Source organism: Lontra canadensis, unplaced genomic scaffold (assembly GCF_010015895.1).
Source record: "Lontra canadensis isolate GAN:19392208 unplaced genomic scaffold, GSC_riverotter_1.0 scaffold20, whole genome shotgun sequence".
Taxonomy (NCBI): Eukaryota; Metazoa; Chordata; class Mammalia; order Carnivora; family Mustelidae; genus Lontra; species Lontra canadensis.
Window position 1 is genome coordinate 24,229,272 of NW_022631014.1, and position 16,153 is coordinate 24,245,424.

The window sequence follows — 16,153 nt, forward strand, 5'->3', positions numbered from 1 at the left end:
CAAAAATTGAGCTATAAAGTCAGAATTGGTCTGTCTGTGTTCTAAAATAGAAACACAGTCACAACATGAAACTGTCCTCTTCATTTGTTTAATTTTGCTTAAACTTGTTACAAGGGGCGCCTGAATTAGAATATCTCCTTATCTCTATGTCTGTTAAGCTCTACCTTTCTCTCTCTCCCCATCTCCTATGCACCCCCATATCTCTCCTATTTTTATGTTAAATTAGAAGGGATTAAAATGTATTTGTCTGTTTTCTGGCTATAGCCTGGCTTTAGGATCACTTAATTAGATCAGCTCCCAGATTTAAAATTGAAAAACATTCTTAGCAAGTAGTTTTCTAAGTGAATGAGTAAGGAATTTTATTCCACTATATATTTTAATCTTTAAAAACAATTCTGGGGGCGCCTGAGTGGCTCAGTTGGTTAAGCATCTGCCCTTGGCTCAGGTCATGATCCTGGGGTCCTGGGATCCAGCCCAGCATTGGGATTCCCTGCTCAGTGGGCAGGGGGGCCCTGCTTCTCCCTCTGCCTGCTGCCCTGCCTCCCCTCCCATGCTCTTTCTCTCGCTCACTCTCTCAAATAAATGAATGAAATCTTTAAAAAAAAAAAATTCTGTAGGCCCACTTAAGGCTTTAAAGTTCCCCATGAAGTGCCCACTAATTGAAAATTTAGAATAACCAATGTGTACTTTTTTCTTTATTAAAAAGAAAGCATTCATCTTGACAGAGGGGTCAAGGCTGACAGATGTGAAGGCTTAGTGTTCCAAGTCAGGTTTACCACATCATATGACACTAGACACTTGAGCAGACAGGTATGGAGAGCTAAATGACTGGACCCATTTTTTTCCTTGGTAAGATCAGACATGTTAGTCATAATGACCAGGTGGGAGGATAAAAGTGCCTTGTAAACATTACTGCTGTGTTTGTCATGTTGATTACAAGGTATTTCTTAGTTTTTATCTGTGAATGGTTTAAATGGGAACGTACAGCAATGGAAACTGAAATGTGGAGACCAGGATGCCAGACACGAGTGACTGGTATTTCATCTTCCCGTGCCAAGCAGCTTGCTATCTGTCTGCTGATTTGTGAAAACACCAGCAGATGTTTAACATGTATCTACGCAAGACTTGAAAAAGCTTCTTTGGGGCACCTGGGTGGCTCAGGCGTTAAGTGTCTGCCTTTGGCTCAGGTCATGATCCCAGGATCCCGGGACTGAGCCCTGGATCAGGCTCCCTGCTTGGTGGGAAGCCTGCTTCTCCCTCTCCCACTCCCACTCTCACTGCTTCTGTTCCCTCTCTAGCTGTGTCAAATAAAATCAAAGGAAGGAAGGAAGGAAGGAAGGAAGGAAGGAAGGAAGGAAGGAAGGAAGGAAGGAAGGAAGGAAGGAGAAGAAAGAAAGAAAAAAGAAAGAGCTTCTTTCTGTGAAGTGGGGTTGGGGACTACCCGAGTGAGGGGATATGGGGAGTCAAAGATGGCAGAGGAAGGAGGCCTCGCGCTTACCCGCAGGAGCCGGCTGAGGGACTCTCTGTGGCCCTCTTCAATAGCAAAACATTTCTAGGGATGATCTTAAGGGTGAGGCATCTCCTGTGTGCTTCCGAATGACCTCTCAGCTTCATGTGGCCAGCACCAAAGATGTAGGCAGCTGACACATCTCCTTGGCAGCCAAAGAATTACTGTAGCCTGTTTCGGCCGAATCGGAGCATGAGGCGAGGACTCTGCCAGGGCTGAAAGAAGTGCGTCTCAAACTCCTGTGTCTGAGTCATCCAGGCTGCTTGTTGCAAATGGAGTTGAGGCACTAAAGCCAAGAGATGCTCACTCTGCAGATCTGTGGGTAGGGCCTGGGAATCTACATTTTCAATAGCCGTCCCACCCCTTTTCCACCCCCAACCGATCTCTTTAATACATCTGACAGAGAAATGTCAATTTTTTGTTTGGTTCACCAGGCAGTTAACTTGGTTGGACTCAAATTGCAACTGCTGTGTCTTGGTGGCAGCTGAGGTCTCAGTTCAATTATTTTATCCTTCGCTGTAGTCTGCCAGAAATCGGGGCAGAGATTATATTCAGACTTTGTGTTACCCCTGTCTGGCTCTCTCCTTTCCAGGACTCCCCGCATTTTGCAGTGGCTGTGCTTGCCCCGAACTCTGTCCTCTGGTTGTTGAAGCCAGAAGAACTCCTGGTTTTCTACCAGAGTCCTGGCCTCCTCCCTACCTTGTGGCCCTGAATTATGGCCTTCTTCAAGGCTAAAAGCTGTGAAAAAGCTGTTCTCACTCCTAGCATCAAGTCCCTTCCATTTTACATCTTGCTTTTGTTCGTTGTCCAGGGCTTTCGTGTGGTATTTTCTTCACACTGTCCCGTGGACAGCTGCTATCAGCAGGTGGGCTGGGCCCCGGTAGGGTCTTCCCCAGCTGTCCTGGAAGTGGGACTCTGTTTTCCAGGGCTCTTTTTGTACAAGATTGAGACTTGGCTAGGTGGAGGCTTGTTTTGCTGTAAGACACACTCACATGTTATTTCTGTACTTCCTTTACTCACCATCAGCCTGTTGTGGCCACATCTAGCAATCTGTGGATGTTTCTCTTTACTGGAAAAATGTAAATAAGAATTAGCCAAGGCAGGAAGAGTGGTGTGGTATTTGCACTGCTTTTAGAGAATGAGGCTCTACACTTAGCTGAGATGAAAACCAAATATAGTTTGCAGTCAATATCCCGTCTGGAAACCACCAGTTCTGTCTCATCTCTCTAAAGCTTTTCTATTTTTTTCCCCTGGCCCATCTATCTTTAGCTTTAACTGGCCTCACAGGCCTTGCTTACCCTGCCCACCAATGGCTCCAGAGACTTGCAACACTTTCCCAGTGCACTGTTTCTAAGGCCTCTGCCCTCTCTGGAATTTATTTCTCGTATTTACGGTTGGAGCCGTGCTGGTTCATTGTAATCTAATACCCCTAGTGCTGTAAATTTTTACTAAGCCAACAAAAGCAAAATGGTTAAAAGTTTGAGAAATGCCAAGTCCTCATAAATCAGGAAGCTTCCAGCAACTTTAGTTGGTAAAGTACTGCAATATTCTGCGTTGCTCAGAACCCCTATCTGACTATAGGATAAGATTAGTGAAGTCTTATTCATCTGGAAATCAGCAAAAGCCTTGAGGGATGAATGCTTTTCATCTTCCACATTGCTGATGGAAACTTCACGATTCCCTAAAACTAACCCATAAAAACCTTAAAAGGTGATGCTCCTGACACATTCCCTCCATTATGTCCACTGTCCAATGGCTGATAACAAAGGAGCTTGAAAATAACGATCTGAACTAATAAGGGGTTATATTTACTATGCTGACACTGAAGAAGCAGGGTCTGGAATCCTGACAATCACAGTCCTGTGATGTATGAGTTGGTGCCCTGACAGCTACGTCATCATTCATTGATCTTTGGCCCGTGGGGGCTGGAGCCAGCCATGAAGTCAGGTGTCACACACATACCTCTCCATTGCTGAGAACCCAGAAGATGAGGAGGAAAGCTTGAGCACTCACCATAGCCACCACTGAGGCTTGCAAACGAAGCCCTGGGTGTGGGAAGGTGTAGAGACCCTCTCTCAGCATTCAAGCTGCTGGCTGCCTCACCACAGTTCCCAAGTGCTCTTGGTAATCTGCCAGTGGCCAAACTGCCCGTGAAGGCGAGAGTTTCTTGGTTCCTGGGAGACAGCCTGAGCAGCAGGGAGCAGCAAGGAAGAAGCTGATACTTATTTCATCCTTACTCTCTGCTCTGTGTATCTCAGGAACACTTGACTTTGATCCTAAGGATAGCAGGTAGTTGTACAGGTGGGGAATGGGGCAAAGCACACATAGAAGTTATCTCCAAAAACCATTCCCATTTTACAAAGGAGGAAAATGAAGCTCGGAGAGGGGAAGTGACTTGCCCAAGATCACATAGCTAATGAGTGGTCCGCAGGGACACCGGACTCAAAGTAGTCTCATCCCCTTTAGAGTTCTTTTCATTCAAAGTCTTCCTTCTACAAAGTTAGTCAGATATTATAAATGATAGCGTAGGGTTGGTCTGCTGTGGTGTAGAGCAGACAGGATCTTTATAGAAACTACAGATGTGGCAAAGTAATAACTTGGTTGTCTAGCTAAGTTTTGATCCAGATCTCACAAAGCTACCAGCACCTTAGTGAGGCTGAAATAACCTTTTTCAGAATGATTACAAGTTTCTCTATGATAGAAGGTGCTCAAATAAATGTCATAACAGTACAGGCCAGCCCTGTACCCAATGCCTCAGAGACTCCAGTCAAGGAAGTGAGTCAGGGGTGGACTCTTCCCCATGGGGTCATAGCCCTTTGGGAGTCTTGTTTCTTTGTGTACTTCTGTCAATTACACTGTAAGGTAAAGGCATTGTTGCAAAGAAAGGAGTTGCAGCTGGCCTGGGGGTGGGGGTGGGGGTTAGGGGGCATCCGGAAAGCTGAAGCAGGCAAAGCATTTGAACCAAAACCTTAAGAAGCTATGTTTAAATATTATCCATCTTTCATAAGAAAAAACACTAATGGAAGACTAATTGCTTGCAATGAGGTTATTTAATTCTTGTAACAGCTCAGTGGGAACGTACACTTCTTTTATGGAGAGTTTACTCCTTGGAGCAGATGCTGTTGGTGAACTGCCACCGGGGACTTTCCTGGATTAGCTGCTGCTGGTGTTGGTGCTGCTGGTTCACATTGACCTTTCTCCTGAGAGCTGCTCTTGGCCAGCGGAAGAAGCCTTACCCGGAGACGTAACTGGGAGGCAAAGTCAAAGAAACCTCCTGACAAAGAGAGAAAATAGGAGAGACAGCTGATGAGAGACATGAATGTTGGATTTCCCAGCTCTATCTTCCATCTAATTGACATTCCAGAAAGAGAGACTTTAAAAAAAAAATTATTTTAATAGAGAATAAAAAATAGAAAATAGTCCATTTTTGACATGAATTTCCTTGAGATGCCCCCAGGTGGTGAGAAGCAATAGTGGGGTGGAAAAAAGTCAAATGTAGACATCACCTAGTGAAATTTCAAACTCTAAAAGATGCCAAGGATCCTTGGCTGAGAATAAAGAGAGAATTCTACAAGTTTCTAGAGGGAGATAATACACACAGTTTCAACAGTCAGACTGGCACCCAGGTGTTCATCTTCCAGTATGAGCTATCTACAAAGTTCTGAGGGAAAAAAACTTTGAACCTGGAATTCTACACCCAGTTTACTATCATTAAGAGTGAAAGCAAAATAACAATACTCTTGAACATGCAAAAGCCCAGGTAATACGACGTGTAATTTGTGGGGCTCAGTATAAAATGAAAATGTGGAGGCTCCAATTAAAACATATATTAAGAATTTGAGGATGGCAACAATGGCAGAAGAGTCAGGGTCATCGTGATGCAGTGAAAGTAAGACTTGATCAGCCATTGCTGGCTTTGATGATGAAAGGGGACCCAAGTTAAGGAAACCAGGCAGCTTCCAGAAGCTGGGAATGGCAAAGAAATGGATTCTCTCACCTACCGCAGCTGGAAGAACACACCTTGATTTTTACCCAAGGAGACCCATTTTGGACTCTGCACCTCAAGAACTGTAGGATAATAAATCTGTGCTATTTTCAACCACTGACTTTGTGGTAATTTGTTATACCAGCAATATGAAATTATTTTGCCCTCAATTAAAAAGACAGACTCTCAAATAATACAAAATCATAACTAGGAAAAAACAAATACTCTAAAACATGGGGTTTAAATTCAGGTATCTGCAATTTACAAGAGAAAACAAAACCAAAACAAATTGTGAATCCTTTCGTAAAAATATTTTTTTTATTTATTTATTTATTTATTTATTTATTCATTCATTCATTTAAGAGCGAGAGCATGTGCAAGCACGAGCGAGGGGAGGGGAAGGGGCAGAGAGAGAGGGAGAAGCAGACTCCCTGCTGAGCGGGGAGCCCGATTTGGGGCTGGGTCCCAGGACCCTGGGATTATGCCCTGAGCCCAAGGCAGACACTTAACCAACTGAGCCACCCAGGCACCCAAATTCTGAATCTTTATTCATTCATTCAAAAGTAAGTGTTGTGCATTTGTGGGAGCCAGGCAGTGAGCTGAATAAAATAAACAGAATGGATGAACTCCTTGCCCTCATTGCGCTTAAAGTTGGGGAGGGGAGCAGCTTAAAAGGCATTGATTGTGTATATGTACATAATTGCAATTCCTAGGAGCACTGTGATGGTGTATACAGCGTGCTGAGATTGAGACTCTGCAGCTGGTGACTGGGCACATGCTGAAGAATGGAGCTTAAGTTGAGAGGAATGGCTGCAGGAAGTGGCCTCACTTCTCAGGAAAGGGTGAGGTGACCATGGAAGGTGCCACTGGAGCTTATAGCCCCAGAAGCCTCCCCTTAGACCCATCTGCGTTTCCCTCAAGGCCACACCTATCCCAGGCAGCCCCAGCCAGTGACTGAGTGCAGTGGTGCTCAGAAGCCAGGTGTCCCTGCCCAATGCAGGGCTCCCTCAGTGGTCAATCCCTGGCCACTGCCAGAAACTTCCCTGGAGCTGCTCTGCTATCTGTGACCTTCTTGTCCAACTTCTTTCTTTTTCCTCTCCTTTCACACAAGTCAGCTCCACCCTACCTCCTCTAGCTCTCTCCCTTCTGTAGGCATTTTCCTCAGCGAATGCCTTGCACACATACTGTTGTGTGACAAATAACCACAAAATTAGTGGCTTAAAGCAACACACATTTATTATCTCACAGCTTGTGGATCAGGAATCCAGGCGTGGTGTCATGGGCACTCTGGCTCAGGATCCTTCCCAAGTCTCCCGTCATGGCTGCCAGGGTGGTGCCCTCATGTGAAGGCTTGAATGGGGAAGGACCAGCTTTCCAAGCTCACATGATTACTTAGGGGAGGATTCAGTTCCACAGAGCTTGATGGATGGAGGGCCTCTGTTCCTAAGTGGCTGGCAGCTAAGGTCACCCTCATTTCTTTGCCAAGGTCACCCTCATTTCTTTGCCATATGAACCTCCCTAGTGTGGTCACTCCTATCATTAAAGCTTATAAGCTAAGTAGGCAATCAAATCTACCAGCAAGACAGAAGTTACACTTGTGTACTATAATCAGAGAGGGAACATCTCATCAGCTTTGCCAGGTTCTATTGGTTAAAAGAAGTCACATATCTCATCCACACTCAGGGGACGAGATCACGCAAAGCCAACAGAGGTCACCAGGACAACTTTGAGCTTGTTTGTCACTGCATGCATTCATAATCAGGTCTGTCAGATACCGGAAACTTGGTGATACACTTGGTTTACAAAAAGTGTTGCCTATTCTCCCTGAAGTTGACAGAGTAAATGTCTTGCTCCAAAATATCAGCACATGGTTTCAAATGGAATCATACAGTCACTATTTGTGGAATGAATGTATCCATTTGCTGCAAATGAAAGCAGTCTTGAGAAAACAGAGTCTGGCACCATGAATAGGTTGTTTTAAAATTGCATTATAAAACTGACATGGCAGATTTCTGTATTAAGGTAAAAATTTCAAGCCATGCCATTAAAAAAAAAAAAAAAAAAAAGCTTAAATATTCAAGAACAAAATTTTCCACAGCATACCTTTGTGTTTGCCTTTCACATCTGGACCACTGTCCTAGTCCTGCCCTTCACAGCCATTTACATTTGAATCACGTTTCTCTCCAAGAAACTCGAACAAATATAGCACTTCCTTTTAAACGTCCTTTACTCAGGAAGGAAAACATATTTTGGGATATGTACACACTTTTCCACAACAATACCGCCATAGATTTTAAAATACTGTGTGCAAAGGGTGGTGACTGCTTTATGTTCACTCCCTCAGTCGATGCATTTTAGATGACATTATGGAGAATTGATTCATTAACACTGTAACCGTTTTGTTCTTGGCACGAGAATAGGCCAGCGCTTGCCCTATGAAGCCATGTCAGGAAGTCTAGATTCTTGCCTCAGCTCTACCACAGGTGAGCTGAGTGGCCCTAGCAAGTCACCCTCCCTGTCTATACCAGAGTTCTCTTGTTTGTGGAATGAGAGGTTGAGATGAAAAAAAATCTCTCTTATCCATTCAGGGATCTGTCCCTCCACGGAGAGCTCTCTCGGGGGGTGAGCCCGATGAGTGCTGTAGTGTTCCACCCAGATCCTCTTTACTGGGCTGGGCAACCACACCCAGTCATCGGGAGGGTGGCCACTAGTAGCTCATAGCTAGCTCCTTCTCTGGAGATTTGCCCTGGGCCAAACAGGACTGTCCTTGCTTGGGAGTCTACACCGTCGTACCCAGTGACTGACTGACTGACAGGGGTGCAGAAACCCACACCCCCTCACCCCGCCTCCATGTGGGACTGAGTCCGTGGTACAATTCATGGATCTGAGTTCCCGTGGGAACCACATTCGTACTCACCTCCTTCCCCCATTCCATCTGCTTTCCTCTCTCCTGAGCACCTCCTTAAACCCAAAACAGAATTCTTGTCTCAGGCTCTGTTACTAGAGATCTACTTCTGATCCGAGAAAATTACCTTAAAGAGGAGCACTCAGGGTTGTGGGATTTCCTAAACCTACTTGAGGGTGTATGTCATCAGGAAAATGGGGAATGGTGAGATATAAAAAGGGACAGGAAGCTTTTCACTAAAGCACTAGGTATATTTAAATAAATGAGTAGTCTTTATAGACAATTTACATTTGTGTTGATGACGGGGTCTCTAAGTAGAGCTGCTCATGCCTTGCTCAGGGTAGGTACTCAATAATTATTGAACAAAATTGAATTTCTAAAAGGGGGCCTGGAATGTTTATAAGAGGCTTGATTGTAGGAGAGAAGAGGTGGGGGCATAAATGAGAGAAGGGAGAGAGAGTACAAGGAAAAGTCTGGTGGCCCTCAGCTCCAGACTGCCCCGGCTCCTCTGTGTCAGCATGACGGAGATTAGGGCCAGGGGAAAGCAGCCATGTAAGAGTTCATCTTGGCAGGTATGTCTAGATGGCAGGTGCCAGTCCTTGGGGGCATCCTCAGTGGGCTCTGACCTTTCTCTTTGTCACCACCAGTCATGGTCCACCCGGTTGGGAAACTCGATGGAGGCAATTCCCTTTCTGTAGATTTCCTCGGCTCAGCTACACTGCCTTTCTTGGTGTCTGGGAGGGGACACAAGCTGGTAACAGTTCTCTTGGGCCCATAAGGACAGAGCAGAGCTTCACTTACTTGGGACCCTGAGTGCTGAGATTCATGGTTCAATAATGAAACATGGCCTTCTCCCTGCTGCTTTGCCCACACCCAGACTTCACTGTGGTTCTCAGCCCACTTGACTTATTTTGTGTCTCCTTATCCCCCCTCCACTGAGTGGTCAAGGAAAGCTTGGAGGGACTCCTTCTGGATTTTTCAGAATGAGCGATGGGAGCCATACAGGTATTAAAGATGTTGAGCCAGAGAACGAAAGTCCTCTCTCCTCACCCAGCCCTGAGCCATCTCTGGATTAAAATTTCAGTGCAGGCCCTCAGCTATGGCCAGCACAGACAGCGGGGCGACCCTCAGCTGGAGACCTCTCCTGGCTAATGCTCCCTGAGGGCCCGCATGGACAGGGGATCATCTTCTAAACAATGGTGACATGGGCTGAAGGAGGCAGGACCCGGAGTTGGGGAATAGGGCCACCTGGTGTGGGCACTCCTTCAGAGGTGTGAAGATCTCCAGAATGATATCTGGTGTTCCTAACTATGGCTTCCAGACCCTAACCCAGGACACCAAGAATCTGTTAGAAACGTCCTGCTCACCTCCTGAGCCCATCAGGGATTTCTGGCTGTATCCTCATATGGAACATGAAGGTTTTTTGGGGGGTGGGGGGGTTTTGGGTGTGGAAGAGAAGAAGACAAAGAAAGGAAACTAAGAAGACTGACATTGAGTGGGTGACAGCTGCATCCCACAAACATTTTCATGACCCATCTCACCTGACCCTCTCAACCTCAGTGAGAAATCACCTCCCAGACTCTGGTTCTTCACCTGTAAAATGGGCTTAAGAACTGGCTGAAGTCTCATAGGTCCCACTCACACCGCACCCACGGATAAGACAGAGTCCTGAGAGGCTAAATGATTTGCACAATGAAAGATCAGAGCCTATGGACAAATCTTGGTGTGTCTGAACTTTCTGGTGATTTTAGAGTGCTAGGGAGGCCCTCTGCTGGGGGCTACAGCTGGAGGCTTTGGACAACTGGGTAAAAGAATAAAGATCCACCTTCCATTTGGAGCAGGGATTGGCACACATGTTCAGTAAAGGGCCAGATAGTATTTTTTTCTTTTTTCTTTTTTTTTAATGTGGGATTTCCTAAATTTGTGGCCCAGAACTACTTGACTTTGCCCTTTCAGTGCAACAGTAGTCATAGACAATATGTAAAAGAATGGGTGTGGCTGTGTGCCAATACAATATTACAAAACCAGGCAGCCAGTCTGTAGGCCAAAGTTTGCCAACCCCTGACTTAGAGGCACATTGCATAGGCGGATCAGGAGGTATCTGGGTGAGACAAGAAGTGTGAATGATTAGAGTTAGCAAGGCATTGTCTCATTCACCTTAGTCTGTGTAAATGGCATCCTGTGGTGTTGAGCAGTGCACAGCCTGCACAATTGTACTTGATAGTCCTGAGGGTAAGATAAAAAGAAAACAAGCCTTACAATCTAGACTGTCCTACACTGGGAATGGCTAAGCGCTAGGCCCTGGACAGCATCACCCTGCTCCTTTTTGGGGTGGGAGGGACGGAAAGTGGAAGGACCTTGGAGAAGAAAGTGGAGAGCCACTTAACCTGCCCAAAGGTAATGCCCTCCACGAAAATCTGGTTCCGGGCACCTGGGTGGCTCAGTTGTTAAGCGTCTGCCTTTGGCTCAGGTCATGATCCTGGGGTCCTGGGAATGAGCCCTGCATCCGGCTCCCTGCTTGGCAGGAAGCCTGCTTCTCCCTCTCCCACTTCCTCTGCTGGTGTTCCCTCTCACTTTGTTTCTCTCTGTCAAATAAATAAAATCGTAAAAAAGAAAAAAGAAAATCAGATTCCCAGTAGTTGTCAAGAGAATGCAGGATCAGAGCGCCTGGGTGGCTCAGTCAGTTAAGCATCTGCCTTCGGCTCCGGCCATGATCTCAGGGTCCTGGGATAGGACCTGCTCAGCAGGAAACCTGCTTCCCCCTCTCCCTCTGCCTGCCACTCTGCCTACTCCTGCTCTTTCTCTGTCAAATAAATAAATAAATAAATAAATAAATCTTTTCATAAAAAAGAGAGAGAGAGAGTGCAGGATCATGTGAAGTCCTATTGTCCAGAGTGCGAGGAAAGCAGAGACACCTGGTGACCTGATTTCATGGACTGTGGCCCTCCCACTTCACAGCACTCGTGGGGCTCTGCTCCAACGTGGAAGCAAGGAGTGGCTTGATCAGCATTACAGAAGGAAAACCCTCATGAGGCTGAGGCACACATCTGAGGACGGACTAACAAGATACAAGATCTAAGTCCTCAATTCCTCTCAATTCCATTCCTGGGCCCCTAGGGCAGTTGGGCACACAGTGATGCAGTGATGCCGTGTCAAGCAGATTTCACCTTTGGCCTCTCTCAGCAGTAGCTGCTCCAGCAGATCAAGAGCAGGACAAAGTGCAAGAAAGGGATTGAAGCAGGTACTGCTTTGAGCGCATTTGACCAGGACTGGATACACAAGATGGAAAACGTGTTTGTCTGACAAGCTCCGGCCGTGGGCAAAGACCATCATAAGGAGCTCTGCTCTGGATGGGGGCATTTGCCCAGCAGATCCTGGGATGTGGATGTGGTGCTCAGGACTTGGGGGTGAATAAGAAAAGGCAGAAGAAATGGATTTGGAGCCAGATAGGGAGTGGTCAGTAGAGCAAGGAGGTCCTGGTGGGAGATGCATAAGTCTGCTGCTTTGAGAGGGGCTAGCCTGCTCAGCAGGGCCACGAGCATCACCTACAAAAGGAGACTCATAGGCCTGGTTCTGGTGAGAGCAACAGCTTCTCCACCTGCTGCTTTTAAAATCCTGATCTTGACTGTGGAGCTGGGGACACATTATATGGCAATACCATTCATACTGCTTGCCCAGAAATTAAACTCAAGCAGACTTCTCATCTCTTGCTTTGACTCTAGGTCCCATGGGTGTCCCACTCAGGCGCCAGCTGTGTACTCAGGAGCTGAAGGGGAATTAGGAAAGTTTATGAACTGATCACACCAGGAAGGGAAACCCAAAAACGGTTTTCTAAAAAAGATCTCCAAAGAAAGAAGCCCTCTCATGGGTTCTGAGACGTGTATAGGTGGACAGATTTGTGGAGGCCGAGGAAGGCCCTGCAATGAAGCTTTCCAAAACTAGTCACCTAGCAGAATAACCTTGGGGCTCTTGTTAATACTTCTGAGGTCCAGCCTACAGAATCAGGCTCCCTCGGCATGGAGGCCAGGAGTCTGTATTTAACAAGCTTCCTCGGTGCACTGGACATACAGCCTGGTTTTTGGAATTCTGGCAGAGGGGACTTCTTGAGATTTCTGCTGGCCCTAGGACAGAGCTGAAGTGACTGCCCCAAACAGTATCCTAGCTGTCCTGCTGTTCTTGGCCTTTCTGTCTGACTGTGCTACAGTCTGGAAGAGGGAGACAACGAGCTCAGGGTTAGGACCTGGTTCCTGCCTCCAAAGGGCCCCAGTGCCATGTTTCATCATGGCACCAACAGCATGTCCCTCCACGGCCACAGAGAGCAAGTAAGGGAAACCAACCTTTGTATGGAGTAAAGATGACAAAGCAGGAAACTGATTATTCCCCCTATGGTTTTTTGCTGCCTTTTTTTTTTTTAAAAGATTTTATTTATTTATTTGACAGAGAGAGAGGGATCACAACTAGGCAGAGCAGCAGGCCGAGAGAGAGGGGGAAGCAGGCTCTCTGCCGAGCAGAGAGCTCGATGCGGGGCTCGATCCCAGAGCCCTGGGATCATGCCTGAGCTGAAGGCAGAGGCTTAACCCACTGAACCACCCAGGCGCCCTGCTGCTTTTGTCTTTATGCCAATGAAAATCCGAAGAGCCCACCTCACACTACTCTCAGAGGTGGTTGGTACAAGGTAGCCTTCATTTCTCTCAGCACATATTTAAAATTCTATCAGCAAAGTCAGAAATATATAGAGAAAGGAAAGAGAATTGAAGCTTCCATTGGAATAGAGAATATGCTAAAATATAAAGTGAACATGGTGATTAAGAAGCATGCAGCCCATATTCTAGTGGTCAATACTGAAGACAAATACATAATTAGACATACAAACTAGAAATACATTTTGGGTTAAAATGAAAATCTGTAGTAAAAGAGAAAGGATTAGATCTAGAAAATAATTCAGGCAGAACATTTAAAAAAGCTCTAGAACTGTTCAGTGTTTGGTAGACTTCTCCAGTGTAACCATGGGCCTAGAGATGTCTTTCTGGGAGCTTTTAAATTACAAATTGAACTTCTTTAATGGTTGAATAGTCCTACAGCCATTAAGAAGTTGGATTCAGAAGTTAAAAGCTCCCGAAGAAATAAGTCTCTTCTGGTTTCAGCCCTAACATGTGACACACAGAACAGTCATTACTCCTGTCCTCCAGAGAACACTGGGAAAACTGGAAGGTCCGGGACCTCTGGACCCATCCCAGAACCGAGGTCACAGGACGAGCTGCCACTCTAGAATCGAAGACTAGGCTTACCTGAAGCAGAAGCTAATGCAGACTGGGACAAAATGGTTTTCAAGGACCAAGTAGACAAAGGGATGCTGTCCTTCATAGATAAAGGGCGTGTGCATGCAGGCAGGGCACGGGGCACAGATTCCGGGGAGAGCATGAGCCAATCAGACAGGAAAACGCTCCACGCAGTTAAGCAAAAGAATGTTCAAGCTAGCTCATGATGAAAGAAAAGCAAATTACACCAGAGAGATAGGTTTCCGAAATTCTTGCTATGCTGACTGGCGTGCAGATATTCTCTAACGGCCACATTGCTGGGTCCCATCCTTTGCAGTGGGGATTTGGCAGCTGGTGCCAAGAGCTTGACGCACGCACTGTGTGTCACACTTTCACCTGGTAACTCCAATTCTAGAAAATGCCCTGAGGAAACAAACACACTGCTGGTCAAAGATTCACACAGATGTTGGCCTCAGCACTACAGGGAAACACCAGAATATTCTAAGTGCTGGTGGGGAGGAGTGCGCAAACAATTTATGATATATATACCTTAAGGAATGTTGAGGACCCATTACAATGATGCTTAGAAAAAGTTCTTGGTAATATGATAAAATGCTTATGGTGCATCGCTAAGGGGAAAAAAAGAAGACAAACCTGTGTCAATCACATATTTCCCCTTGTACTTAAATGCAATCAAAAGGAAATATACGAAATCTGAAAAGAGTTTACGTCTGGGTAGTGGCTGGTCCGGTGATTGGAAAATGCAGATAAATGTTTTTAAAACTACAATTTCAACAATAAACATACATTTTTATGTTGACTTCTAAAAATCTTTTTTGTTGAACTTAAAAACCTTTTTTGACTATAAAAGTAAATCAACTCAGTGAAAGTTAATTAACTCGAACAATGTGTTGAAATAATTAAATTGATAAGAAAACTCATTGAATTTTTAAAAAGCACTAAGACTACGTACTGTAATTCTATAAATTCTACATACACAGAAAATGATTTAATGATGAGAAGGAGAAAGGGTGGGCAGCCTCTATAAAAAGCAGTGTGTGTGATAGAGAATTTGTGGGACTCCTTTATGAATACATATTAGAGAGCAGTACTTTGTCCTTTTTTCAATTCTTCTTAAAATATTTTAAATGCAGAAAAAGTGAAAGGATATAACCCACTCTTGGATTCAATGAATGTTAGCATTTTGCCATATTCAGATTCTTTTATTTTTGAGGACATAAACACTGTGGATATGTTTGGATTCCCTCCTTAACCTCACCACCGCCCCCCCGCCCCCCACCGGCGGTTCATTCTCTCCACCCACAGCCTCCTGCTACACTCACTCCTCCTTTGTTGCTTCCCTGCTTTCCAAACATGAGAAGCTGTCAAGGTTCTGGCTGTGAGCTCCATTCATTTGGGCACCCAGCCAAGCGGGGGGAGCAGGGTGGGATGCGGGGATGTAAGGGAGCTGGGGGTGCGGGGTGCCCAGTCTAGGCAGCCTGGCCTGGCACCTCCCCGGGACCATGTACGTCGTAGGGCGCTATGACCCCCTCCCACCTCCCCATCAGTCGAAGGCCCTGGACGCTCTCCCTGCTCTTATGACTAAGTGACTTGGGACAGTCTGCTCCCTCTTTTCAGATTTCTGCTCCTTCCGTGGCTTACTTACCAGAGGCTCAGGGGCTACAGGCTGTGGCCCTGTCAGGCTGGACAGCAGTGGAAGAGGCAGCCTGTCCTGATCTTTCCCAAAGCTACGGCACGTCCTCCTGGTCTTCCTTTCATTGTTGTTTGCCTGTGAGGTCTAAGGAATGGTTTTCCGCCTTGTTTCCTTTGGGCGCGGCCCGGAGAGGAAGCAGATACAGGAAGGGCCCTGAGGGGCTGGGGGCCATGACCTCTGAATGCTGGGCGTTTTCTTCAGGAGCCAGTTCCTGCCAGGTTCGCTCTTCATTCCTCTGTACTATACAGGACGCCTTTACTATGTGGGAAGCTCTGTCCCTGCCTTGCGCGATACCGTGTTGAGTAGACAGAGACTCAGCGCCTGTTTGGGTCAGGGGCCTACAAACTGCTGTAGTAAATTAACACAGACTGGTGGCCTAAAAACACACAAACTTACCGTCTGCTAGTTCTGGAGGTCAGAAGTCTAGAATCCAGGCGTCCACAGGGCTGGCTTCTTCCGAAGGCCTTCCTCAACTTCGGAAGCTGTGTCCCCGCATTCAAGCCCCTTCCTCCACCTTCAGAGCACATCAGGCCCACCTCCAGTTCTTTCCCCCCAGCTCCTCCATCTGACCCTTGGCTTTCTGCGGCCTTCTTGTGAGGGTCCTTGTGATGACGTTGGGCCCACTTGGGTAATCTCGGCTAATCTCCCCATCTCAAGAGCCTTAACTTGATCACACCTGCAAAGTCCCTTCGGCAGCAAGGGACTGCATTCACGGGTTCTAGGGGTTTGGACGTGGACATCCTTGGGGAAGGTGTGTCCTTCTGCCGCCCACACTGTTCCCATG